Genomic DNA, 13,074 nt, shown 5'->3' on the forward strand with positions numbered 1-13,074 from the left:
GAGGGCAGGACTGCAATTCTGTAAGGGTGGTCGGTTCTTCTCTAACATGTCTGCCACCTTTATGAGGCCTCCGGGATGCCTGTTCTTCCAAGGGTGAATCACTTTGAGTTTCCACTTCATAATCCGATGAATGCTCAGATGCCATGACTGCGGTTTTTCAAACTGCCTTGGAGAAAAAGATACTGCTGTATGAAAACTGTTTAAACTGCTCTTTTTAGTGATGTATTCAAATTCTGCCACCAAGGGGAAAAATGCAACAAGGGACTGTTAGGAGAGGGGGGGGGGGGGAAGATGAAGAGTTTAGGGAATATTAGGATACATTTTGTTTAGGGAAATGTAGGAGGGTTTTGGGAAGTTTATCTAAGGTAGGGTTTGGGGTTTTTGCATTTGTAAAGGTGTGGAAGGGAATTGGGAATAGGAGTTTAGTAATTTTTAGGGATAGGGAAGAATAAAATTCAGGAGAAATGGAATAAGGGAGAAGGGAATGATGGAAAGAAGGGAAAAATGGGATGGAGGGGGAACCTTGGTAACAAAACAATGAATTTGCAACCCTAACAGCAATTGGCTTGAGGAATTTTAGAGGTGGGGTTTGAGAGTTTTTATTTCAACCAATAGCAGCTATAAACCACCATCACATTGGCACAAAAATGGATGAAAGAATAAGATGGCGGTCCTACTTAGCAAATCCAAACGATTAGATGGCAATTTGGCGAAGTTTCAAACGTTTTCCGGCTTTCAGGTATATGCGTTGTGCCGCATACCCAACACGCCGCACCGTCCGAGTGCGCCGCGCTCGTTCAGAATTACACTGGGCAATTTCTCCCAGTGCGCTGCGCCTCTCCAGTGCATCACGCCACCTGTTCTATGTGTCGCGCCTGCCAAGTTTCCTCCAACTTCACCCAAAACGCGCACTTGCTCACCCAATTGCTTTGAATTGTTACCTCTTTACTCTTGGCATTCAAAATGACCTTGACCCTCATGGAGAAATCTTTATAAAGACATGGAGACATGGTTTTGATTTTTGATTCTCCAAAACCCATTTTTATAATGTTTGACATTGGCACTTTTTCACACTTTAATACAACTCTGTTTTTCACACTTCCTTTTTGATTTTTCACTGAAATGAAAAAAAAAAATTTGTCAATTTTTGCGGGGACAGTTGACATGGAATTTAGAAAAGGAGACCAGCGCTGCGCCTGAAGATTTGAAAAACCGAAAACTTTGAAAATTATTACAAAAGGACAAAATGTTTGACTTTTCTTCAAAACAGAGTTTTGAAGTACAGTCATAATCCATCCATATGATGATGAAAATCTTTGAATGACAACTTTGTAAGAACCTCCCTCTGGCCTGTTGACTTTATTGGACATTGTGAAGACACATTTTGTGAAACCCTAGACCTAGTGACTAAAAATAACTCTTGCTGATCAAAAGACATGAAAACTTGATTTTCATGAATAGACCTGAGCCAGCAGTGCAAAGCATGAGGGGGATGAATGACAAAGCCCTTCCGATAGAGTTTATGGCATGCTCCTAATGGAATGCATCTGAGTGAATCGAGTGAGACACCTAAAAATGAAATGCAAAATATGTTTTGATCTCTAACGGAGGGATGACCAGACCGACTCTAATAGTTGGAAGCATGGAATCTACAACGATTGTTGCGAGCATGTAGACTCCCATATCTGTACAAGGAGGAGGAACTATTTCCATCCCTTTTGTTACTCCCAGCATGACTATGTTTGGGTTTGCTTCCATTCTGTTAACGAGTGGAAGTTCTTAAGCTACTACATCCAGTTTTGGATTTTTCCCTTTGGGAATGTTGTCTCAAGGGATTCCTTCAGTTTCGTTGAACATACCATCGATCGCCTCTACATCCATGATGAGTGGATCAGATTCTTTTTAGGGTTTCCCATTTGGAAGTGGTCATATACCACATTCCAATCTGACAGTGGGGTCAATGCCTTTTTCTTTTACAAGTCAAAGTGGTAACCCCTTCTAGAGTTGGACAAACCTTGCAGTTAGTGGGATAGGATCTAGGAATGAATTTTTCGGCCAATAAGAGAATGTGCCGTATTCTTCAGGTAATTCGTTTCAGAATTTTCCACCCTTTGCTAATGCATGGAATCCTTATCAGGGGCTATTAGCGCCTTTCAATACTTCGTTAGGGGGTAAATTCACCGGATATAGAGGATTTTCGATAGGATTTGGTCAAACTCTAAATTTTGCTGGACCATAAGGACCACCTTTTGGTTCAGTAGGCTCTACGAGTTACTTCAGGTAACCTGGTGCCTTTCAAAATCCAGGACATTCTTTTCAGACCTTTGGGAACCCCGCACACTCTGGATGGAATTCCCAAAGTCCCTTACGACTTCCTTTTCTGGCCACACTTAATCTGCCAGACTTAACTAAATTGACGAATGATCCAATTAGGTACAATCTGGCTTGGCCTCCATCCCAGCTAAACTTCCCTCAGATATTCCAAAGTTCGAAGGCAAGAATGGTGAAGACTCGGGAGACCATGTGACCACATTTCACTTACGATGCTCATCCAACTCTGTGTTAGGCATGGAATCCCCCCACAACATGTTTTGGGGCTCAAAGCCCAAGTTTTGGTCAAATGTATTATAAGACTCCGTGAATTGCGGGCGCGGAGTGCAAAGTATAGGTTGAGTCATAGGGTTGTCCGCCCCAAGTATTGTAAAGTAATATAATGTCATGTCGGCCTACCCATGGTCTGCAGACCATGGGATTGTATAAGTAGAGCGAGGTTCTAAGTTGTAAAAGGAGGGAAAAAGCTAAGTAGCGAAGATAGAGCATAGAGGAAGAGTCTAAGTGTATTAGGTTGTAGTAGTAGGAAGAGGCTCTGCAGCTGAATGCACAGGTCGGTGTCGAGTCTGTAATCTTGAATGAAGAATAATAAAGAGAAGTTGATTCCAATTTCTGTGCATCTACTTGTATATTTCCTTCTTTACATTTATACTGTTTTGTTTATCGTGCGCACTTATATGATTGCTAGATATACTGTTAATTATCACTAGTCTTACACAAATAAGTTAAGTAATCGGGTAATAATAGGTTAAATAGTAAGGAACTTGGGTATAATATGGATCGCACCTCGAGTAAGGCTGCGCGGAGGTTGCATCACAGGTTGCAAGGGACTAAAAGGTGTGCGTAGTGAGATGCGCCCAGGGTCAAACTGCACACCCCCAGAAGCTCTCCAAACATCCCTAGGGTATGGAAACCTGGTTCTAGCACCCTCCCATACTACTTCGAGTGAGACCTCAGTCTGTGCTCCGCGGATTTTTCCTAGAAGGGCCAGTAGTACCAGGATTTGCTTGGCTAAATCACCTCTGAACTTAGGTCAGGCCCATACAAGCCAACAAATGGTTCCATTGCCGAGACCGGGATCTGCATAAGGGATGTCTGATGTCGTGTCACTGGAATCCCACAAAGAAAGAAATTAAAGAGTGGTTGGACAAGAAGATTCATGAGTTCGCGGTGCAGGAAAATAGAAATCTGCGAGTACCTAAGGAACAATTATTGGAGCACTACTAGTATACGGAAATCCACGAAATTTTCTTTACATCCTTTCCTTCTGAGCTGTATGAGTGGATCGTGAAGCTAGCAGAAAATTAGGGAAGGTGTAGGCTCGACAAACCAATCATGTGGACTCCGGAAGTAGTGCACAGACTAGAAGCATCAGGAGATAAGATAGCGCGAGTTTTGGACCATTGGCTCCATTGAATTATAGGAGGATTTATCATTGAGTTCACGGTAGACACAACCGTCAAATACAGTGAGGCGGAGCGATGGCTCCTCAAGTGACCGCGAGGTAAGTATATTAAATCTTTGAATACGTGGATTAAGATGTTATTGTGCGAAAAGCGGGTATGCGAATAAATTAATGTTTAGGACTACGCGAAGTGCAAATATTTATAGAAGCGGAAGTAGTGAAGAATTGGAAACCAGTCACTTAATTTCCCCCTTGCGGGAAAGCGAGGAAGAACTCGCAAAAGTATCTCTGAGAAGTGCAGTTAGTCTGATAAGGCAGCGAATTCCGCTCTTACCACCTCCACCCACACCGCCTTCCATCTCACCCTCCTCACCTCCATCTCCACCCACCCCACCTCCGCCACCACCACAATTCATTATAAAGAGTGTGATCAAACTACTGGTATTCAGAGGAGTAGGGAATGAAGACTCGGACCAATTCTGGTTCGTGTTAAGAGTAGTATGGGAAGCATAAGGAGTCATGGATGACAATATCACGAAGGCTACGTTGGTGAGCACATTGCAGGATCGCACATTAACATGGTACATCAAGCATTCCAATGACCATCCAAACGCAGGAATTGTAGAAATCCATGCCACGCTGAACAGGGAATTTAGCAGGCCAAAGTCAGAAACATAATTAATCATCTGGTTTAAGGAGATCATGATGCTCCTGGGCCAGACCCCCTAGGATTTGGACCAAAGTATAAAGGGTATGATTCACAAAGACAACATGACGTGGACGGATGGACAGCACCACGCATGGTTTGTAGCATCACTAACACCGCACTTAAGGACGACGCTGTCACAGAAAAAAATTTCCACCCAGGCTAAAGCTTTGGAGATGGCAATGAGATTGCATGAGACCCCTATACAAGACCCTGGTTTGGGAGTCCAACAAATCCATGCGCAACTACAAAATCTATGTCTGGAAATGCAAAGTTTGAAACAAGACAGGACACCTCGGCTAGAGGCGTGTGAGGAGGTATGGTGCATAAAATGCAAAGGCCAAGGGCATGACAAGGACCATTGTCCAGTGTTCGCGAATTACTTGGCAGGAGGAGGGTCGATGCCATTAAGACTTGAGGCACAGGTAGGACCGAGTGCGGTGCCTGCATTATGGTGCACGATCTGTCAGATAGGAGGAAAGCACACTACAGACAATTGTCATCTATTGCAGAAGTATACACAAACATCACAGCGATTATTTTATAATTTCTGTAGGTCGGTAGGCCATGATGAAGGCACCTACAGAAGCTACGAACTAATGATGAATCGGACTCCTACCTACAGGGTGCAGGCAGAAATGCAAGCCCTTGACCCAAATGCAGGAATGGCGTGTGCTGGATTTCAGGGGTGCGGTCGAGGTTGAGGTGGAATGGGACCAGGAAGGGGTTGCAGACAGTTAATTTGTTATAATTGCGGAGGGCCAGGCACTATGCCCGCGATTGTACAAACCTGACTAGAACATCATGTTTGTTCCATACTCAGTTTGATCATGAGGTAGAAGACTGCCCTACACTGATAGCGAAACTACGCAAAAAAGGGGTACTTCAGCCCCCTCTGACTCAGAATTTGCAGATGATGAGGTCTGAACCGCACGAAGAAGACCCGAATGTAAACATGATGCTCAAGAGCGGTGTGACCACTAGCGAGGATAAAGGGAAATAGGTAGAAGAAAGTGTATCGGTTTGCAAGGCTCCTACGAAGGAACCCAAATTTGATTTAGAACGCGTGAAGGAGACATTCATGGAAGCTAACAAGATCTTCATGGAGGCCTCCACTTTAGGTAGTAAGGATCAATTAGAACCAAGGATGGATCCTTCAATGCTCACTACCTTTTTGGAGACATGCATGAAACTGCTACATGATAGCAAGGAAATAAAAGGACTACAGGAACTTATCACTAGGTGCACGGGGTCAGGAGAACCGCACGTGGTCTGGAAACTTGGAAAGCATGCATTGCGCACAAGAAGGGAAATGAGGTTGACTGCACAAATTAGTGAATATGAAATGGATCAAGTAATCCGGGATCTAGGATCAGACGCAAATGTACTACCAAAACAAACATGCGAACGCATGGGCAGACCCATGCTACAGTAGTCTCCTATTCAGTTATGAATGGAAAGCCAATAGAAGATCTTACCCATGGGAAGAGTGCAAGGGGTAACAGTGGATATTGAAGGTGTGAGCATGCAGCCGGATTTTGAAGTGATAAAGCTTGTCAATGATAGTAATCCCTATCCCGCACTACTAGGTATAGACTAGGCCACTAATATCAATGGAGTCATAAATCTGAAGAAGCGCTGAATAATCTTTGAGAAAAAGTCACTACGCGTGGTAGTACCGCTACATCCAGCCGAAGGAGCGTGATACATTGAACCGGTGCGTGACAATGATAGTGATGACGATATTGATTGTATTTAGAAGATAACCACGCGAGAGGAGGATTGGGTGAATCCGACTGCAGATAGAAGGATTTCGTGGGAGCATGAAAGCTCCTACACTTCGGATTTAGACGAAGAGATAGAGCGATGGCAGAATCGGCTACATGCAGTAACAACACTTAATTGCAACATGATGGTTATATCACTGCACTGTGTGACAATAGAAGCAAGGGAGCTGCTGACATATGATTGGTTGATAGTGGCGGATGAATTCTTGAACAAATTTGGAAGCGCAGTACCAAAACAACAGCGATTCAATGCTCTAAAGTGGGCGTTGCGCGTAACGCTCGCATGATGGTGGGGTACGCATCAAGGAAGTTTTCAGGACTGGTGCAGATGCATAAGGATAATGCACCTATGCTTTGGAAAACCCTAGCTTGGAATGAGAGCCAGTCAACAGGGGCGGGACAACTTGCGCGCCCACCTTTCCCAATGGGTACAGACATATGCTGTATAGCCCACACAAGTGCACACCACTCCAAAAATAGAGAATCAAGACAAACCGCAGCAGCAGGAAATGCGACATGCGCTACCAATTATCCATGGAGAAGCATTCGATAGGGTGTGCAAAGTACTGAACATAGTTCACCAGGCGAGATGCACTGATTAGGACCTGCGCGTACCAGTGGTTCGATGTGCCTATAGGACCATGTGCAAAACCTTGACTGTGGAAAAGATTCCAGAGGTGTGGAACAGAGTAGAGACCATAATTTCTAAAGAGAATGCAAAGAGGAGTCCACCTGTAAGAGCTCCCGCTGTTGTGACATTGCACGAAGACGAGGATGAAGAAATCACATAGCTACGCGAGGTTGAATACATAAAGATTTAGGAAGCCATTCGGCGCAGGAACCTTCAACTTTGCAAACTCAAAAAAGACCAAGTATGACTAAGGAAGAAAAGCATTTTGATGGACATCGAGATCAAGAGGCTGGAAAACAAGATCAAGCAAGCATGTCTCATCAATAAACCAAGGACGACAAAACAAGGTGTGGATGATCATACCACTAGATTGGAAGATTGTCACTGAGAATTTATGACTCTGTTGCCATGGCTATGACCGCACCTCACCAAATGTAGTAACCAGGGGAGCATGAAGGAAATTGAGGAGTTTTCGTGGACTATACTGGAAGGCGAGTTGAAGTCTTGCACAAGTGGTGCGATCACCTGACTAGTCGTAGGAAGCCTAGTCTCAGCACTCTAGACAGTTGAAAGAGAGCACGGGACTATAAAAGAGTCTGTTTGGGAACTGCGTGATAAGGGAGGTGCACGTAGAATCAGCTTGTCACAAGGTTCGCACCCATGCATGGGGGACTGCCCTGCTGCGCGGGTAGGCTAGGAAGTGATCGTTAGTGTCACTGTTCATGACGGGATGTCCGATTTAAGGCAAAAGGGAGTAGGTGGTGGGCATTTAAGATGCAAATTAAGGGCAAGATTTGGGACAATCTGCCACCAAGAAAGCATTGATGGCCCAAAATTGGGGGGAATGACCGAATTTGAATTCAAAAGGTGCTATAAAACTCTAAGGGCTAGCCACGAGACAACACTTGTTCACTTGAGATCTGAGCAGCTGATTAGAGCACAGAGTGTTGCACGCCGAGTGATATTTGAGCCTCGAAGTTCGCAAATGACCACAGACAGTTCAAACAAGATGGCGGCTACCAGGAGAGGTTTGGGATTTATAGAAGGAACCACTGACGAGGCTGCGCAGAACCCCACAGTACATGATGTTCTTGAAGATACTAGGGTCACATCGAAAATTCCAAAGTCGCCTCGGATGCCGAGGCCTAAGAAAGATAAGCAGGAAACGAGACTAGTCCACATGTCCCTGAGGAATCCACGTTTGGTAAGCTATTAATGGAAGAAAAAGGCAAGGCTGTCACCATTGAGACAAATGATGAGGAGGAGGACCTATAGGCTCTCGTCAATGAGATAGATGAAGCAGAGGACATGGAAGAGGATATCCAACCAGTGCGCTCTATAGCGAAACTGCCTAAGTACATTCCTCCGCGAAAAAGGAAAACCAAGATACCAAAGGATCTGGATGCCACCAAGAGTGCAATCCAGACCCCGCTCCACCCTAATGGAATTGTGTTTGAGGGCTCACACCTGGGCTGTGTGCCCACAATGAAGTTTGAATATTGGGACCTCACAGATAGCAAGAAGTTCCCACACTTAGAGACAGAGAGCCTCATGAAGCAAAGCACGAAGGGGCCAATCACAACATCAGAGCCGCGAAAATGGTTGCTCGATGTGGAGAAGGCTAGATTGCTTCATTTGCTGTGGATTCCACACTTTCACCACACGCCCATCACTATTTTCATCATCAGGCAGCTGCTTTGCTTGGTGCACGATGGGTACTTATGGCTAGAGGAGCCTATTCCCATCATAGCATATCTCATCCATAGAATTTCTCGGCTTCCCTGTAAGGGAAAGGACCCCATGGCGATAGCAGGAAAAAGAGGAGATTTGGCTCTCACAAAAGAAATGAAGAAAAAATATAAGCTCGAGAAGAAAAACAGGGGTTACGCAATCAGAAACATCAAAGATAAAGGGGTGCGCATAGCCACCCAACTCCTGGCCGAGAAGGTAACGAGAAAATGCTGCGATGATGAGGTACCAGCATCGGTAGTTGCATTGGCCGAACAATGTGCAGAGGGGGTCCAATTCAATTGGGGTAAGTTCCTCTGCAAGGAATTCTTGACCAACTGCAAGGAAGCCCAGGAGCATGGCAAGACCTTCCACTACGTGTGGGTTCTCTTGTCCATTTTTCTGGTAGCGGGAGAACTGTTGGAGGACAGTTAGTTCCCAAGCATTGAGGAGCACTTACTTGAGGCCGCAAAGTACGCGTCACTCTGGGCTACCAAGGACATGAAGCAGATTTGCGAGACAAAGATCTTCTAGGTGCTCATGGAGGCAAGCGTCTAGATGTGGATTAATAAGCAGCCACACTTGTCCCCCACAGTGCACAACAATCTGTGGAGCTTTGCAGACTTCAAGGCAGACATGCACAACATCCACATCAAGGTTCAAAAGGATTTGGCGTAGCATTGGACCAAGCTCCCCTTCATTGCCAATGATGATGCAATTTTTACAATGCTAGAATCATGGCCTCCTGAGTGGCGCGCCCCGGATTTGGCGGAGCTGGATAGGACAACAGCACAGAAACGAAAGGATGAGGCCAAATTTCACGTCACGAAGTTGGCCAAGAAGAGGTGCAATTAAAAAGTGGCAGCAAAGGTAAGGGCAATCTGTGGGGCAGCAAAGGCAGTCGCGGAGCAGGCAAAGGCTGTTGAAGTAGTAGTAGCAACACAGACAATAGGGGACACAACAATGCATGAAGAGGAGGGCCAGGAATTGTCTAAGGACAGGAGGCAGAGGATACAGACCATGTAAAAGAAAGCGTGGACCCGGGCACAACTTCTAGCCAACTCAAAAGGTCGCGCGTCATAGAGAGATCGGGTCCATGGAAAAGGTCAAGGCCTCCAAATTGGCCATTGACCCGATCGTGTTAAGAAAAGGCGACCTCTATGACATCAGAGACACTGTTCACGAGGTCACCAAGGAAGTGCTCCAGGTCACCAAGGAAGCGCTCCAAGAAGCCATGTTGGTAGGCAAACTATGTTGGGGGCCCTAAGGGCACAGTTGCAGGAACTATAGGTGCGGCCCCCACAGGAAGAAACCATAGCCACCTACAGTGCAACAAGGACATTAGCAGCGGAGCAGTTGCTACGCGCAAATATTGACAACACCATAGTGCTACCGGAAGGGGCACTAGCAGCAAAGAATGAAATTGACAGGGCCACGGTTGGCAGGATCAAGGGACTTGGCCTTAGTTTGGCTGCCCTTCCGCGAGACACAGTGTACCAACTGCAGGGTGGCATAACAGCAGAGCTCCACACCAGGGAGGGCTGCGTGATTCAGGTGATAAGTGAGAAAAATACCAACATCAAACAGCTCAGCCTGCAGCGTGATGAATTGGTGTCACAAAACCAGTAGATAGTGCAGACAGTTGATGAAGTGTGCCAGCGAGTCCCAGAGGTTTCCATCGCCGCAGACCTACCAACAGAAATGTAGATCCACTATCTGGAAAGTGGAGTTCGAAACACGTGTGAGGAAACAACGCATGTGCAACTGGAGCTAAATCTCTAGATTGTTGAGCTACGGCTGAAGGTGCAACCTTCCACTCCTCCAGATGTTAGAGAGCAGCGCTATTCAAACAGGATTGGAAGAAATTGAATGGGCAGTATAGGACTGTACTGATATGTTGGACCAAGCATTTGGAGTCCTCACATCCTTGCAAGAGGACCCCAACATGCAACACCTAGAGACAGAGGTGCACGAGCTTCAGGAGCAGTACGACAATGTAAGGGGAACTGTGCAGACAGTCGTCCTCACTCAACGAATTGCAAAGATGCAGCAAGCAAGGGCACTGAAAGAGCAGGTGGATGCTGCAAGACAGAAAGTGGAACTTCTCAAAGCACACGTCCAACCATGGTTTGATGAGGCCTTCATCATTACGACAAATATTGAGGGCAAGCTCGCATAGATGTAGGGGCTCTACACGCTAAGGAAGGGATTTGATCCTCACAAATAAGCATCGGAAGAGCGCATGCAGCATTTCCAACAAATCACAAAACTGTGCACCGTGGACCTTTGAGCAGTACAAGACTAGTTGGAGGGACTCCGCGCCAACAGAGAGCCTCAGGGGCGAGTCACGATGATTGTGTTGGGGGCCTGTTGGGCATGGAATCCCCCCACAGCATGTTTTGGGGCTCAAAGCCCAAGTTTTGGTCAAATGTATTGTAAGACTCCACGAATTGCAGGCGCGAAGTATAAGTTGAGTCATAGGGTTGTCCGCCCTAAGTATTGTAAAATAATATAATGTCATGTCGGCCTACCCATGGTCCGTGGACCATGGGATTGTATAAGTAGAGTGAGGCTCTAAGTTGTAAAGGAAGGAAGAAGTTGAGTAGCGAAGATAGAGCATAGAGGAAGAGTCTAAGTGTATTGGGTTGCAGTAGTAGGAAGAGGCTCTACAGTTGAGTGCACAGAGGCCTAGTAGAGTCTGCAGCTAAGAGCGTGAACCCCTACAGCTAAGTGCACAGGGTGGTGTCGAGTCTGTAATCTTGAACAAAGAATAATAAAGAGAAGTTGATTCAAATTTCTGTGCATCTACTTGTATATTGCCTTCTTTGAATTTATACTCTTCCTTTTTTTTTTATCACGCGCACTTATATAATTACTGGATATACTGTTAATTATCAATAGTCTTACACAAATAAGTTAAGTAATCGGGTAATAGCAGGTTAAATAGTAAGGAACTTTGGTATAATATGGATCGCGCCTCGAGTAAGGCTGCATGGAGGCAACATCATAGGTTGAGAGGGACTAATAGGTGCGCGTAGCGACATGCGCGCAGGGTCAAACCGCGGACCCCCTGAAGCTCTCCAGACATCCCAGGGTGTGGAAACTTGGTTCTAGAACCCTCCCATACTACTTCAGGTGAGACCTCAGTCCGCACTCTACAGATTGTTATCGAAAGTGCCAGTAGCACCGTGATTTTCTTGGCTAAATCACCTTTGAACCTGGGTCAAGCCCATACAAGCCAACACTCCTTGATAGATGATTCAATCAAGTTGAGGTTATTTCAGCGAACCCTAACCGGAAATGCGGCCAAATGGTATATAGAGTTGCCAGGGGGCACCTATACTTCTTTCTGTGATTTGGCTAATATCTTTTTGAACCATTTTCAATTGCCTGCCTGATATGAAGCCGGAATTGAGCTTCTTGCTAACTTTCAGCAAGACACCGCAACTCACATTTCGGATCATATCAAGGAATGGAGAAGGAGAAAAAGTCTTATCAAAGCTGAAATTCCACCAGAGTTCCTTCTCGAATGGTTTCTTAAATATTTACAATGTGAGATCTCAAAGGATGTTTCTCTTTCCAGCGTTTATTTGGAAGAGCAGGCTATTCTTCGAGCCCAACAATTAGAATTGATATACTCCCAGTTTGGGACTCTTTAGAAAATTCTACCTAATGCTCCGAGGTCTAAGGTAGATTTAGCCAAACCGAAACCAGGCCCCCACATCAATGGTATAGTTGGATCAATTAACGTTAATACGGTGAACCTTTTGAATCAATTACAGCAGTTGTCTTTACAAACTGCTTCTTCTAACCAGTCAACACCATCTACAACTACATCTTCCCAACCTACCTCTATAAACTTCATTCAGGCCTTTAACCCTAAAGGAATCAATAATATGATGGGAAGAGTAAGGGACGAGGTAAGAAGAAGAACCAAGAAGGGAAAGGCAATGCAAACAAACCCAACAATGGTGCCGGTGAGGGTAGAAAAGAGTCCAAGAAAAAGGTAAAGTTTCCATGCAAGTTATGTAATGGAGATCATTTGACTCACCTTTGCCCTAAGATACAAGATGCTTGTTGGGCGATTTAGTTGTCTGCTAAATCCCTGTCATTTAATTTATCAATCCGGGGAATCGTAAACTTAGAAGCAAACCAATATATATGGGACCTTAGATGAAACAGGTGTAAGAAGTTTGTTTAGAATGGAAATGCATATTACAAATCTAAACTATCAGATCTATTCTATGAAAGCATAAAAATAATGTTTGATCAATGGAATTATTTTACTTTAGAAGATAGAGAAGAGTCTCTTGTTCAAGAGTCCTGGTTGTCCTTCTACCATCTTTCTATAATAACATTGCCAAACACCTAAGAAAGCAGGAAAGAAAGCATGTAAATGAAAGCAAGTAAATATTGTTTCCAATTCAATTCTTAGCTTATGGAGAAGAGTCTCCTAACTTAGGAGGACTTGATCTCTAGATACTGA

Source organism: Pinus tabuliformis, chromosome Q (genome assembly GCF_031772625.1).
Source record: "Pinus tabuliformis cultivar Carrire ecotype Pingquan chromosome Q, CPIR1, whole genome shotgun sequence".
Lineage (NCBI taxonomy): Eukaryota > Viridiplantae > Streptophyta > Pinopsida > Pinales > Pinaceae > Pinus > Pinus tabuliformis.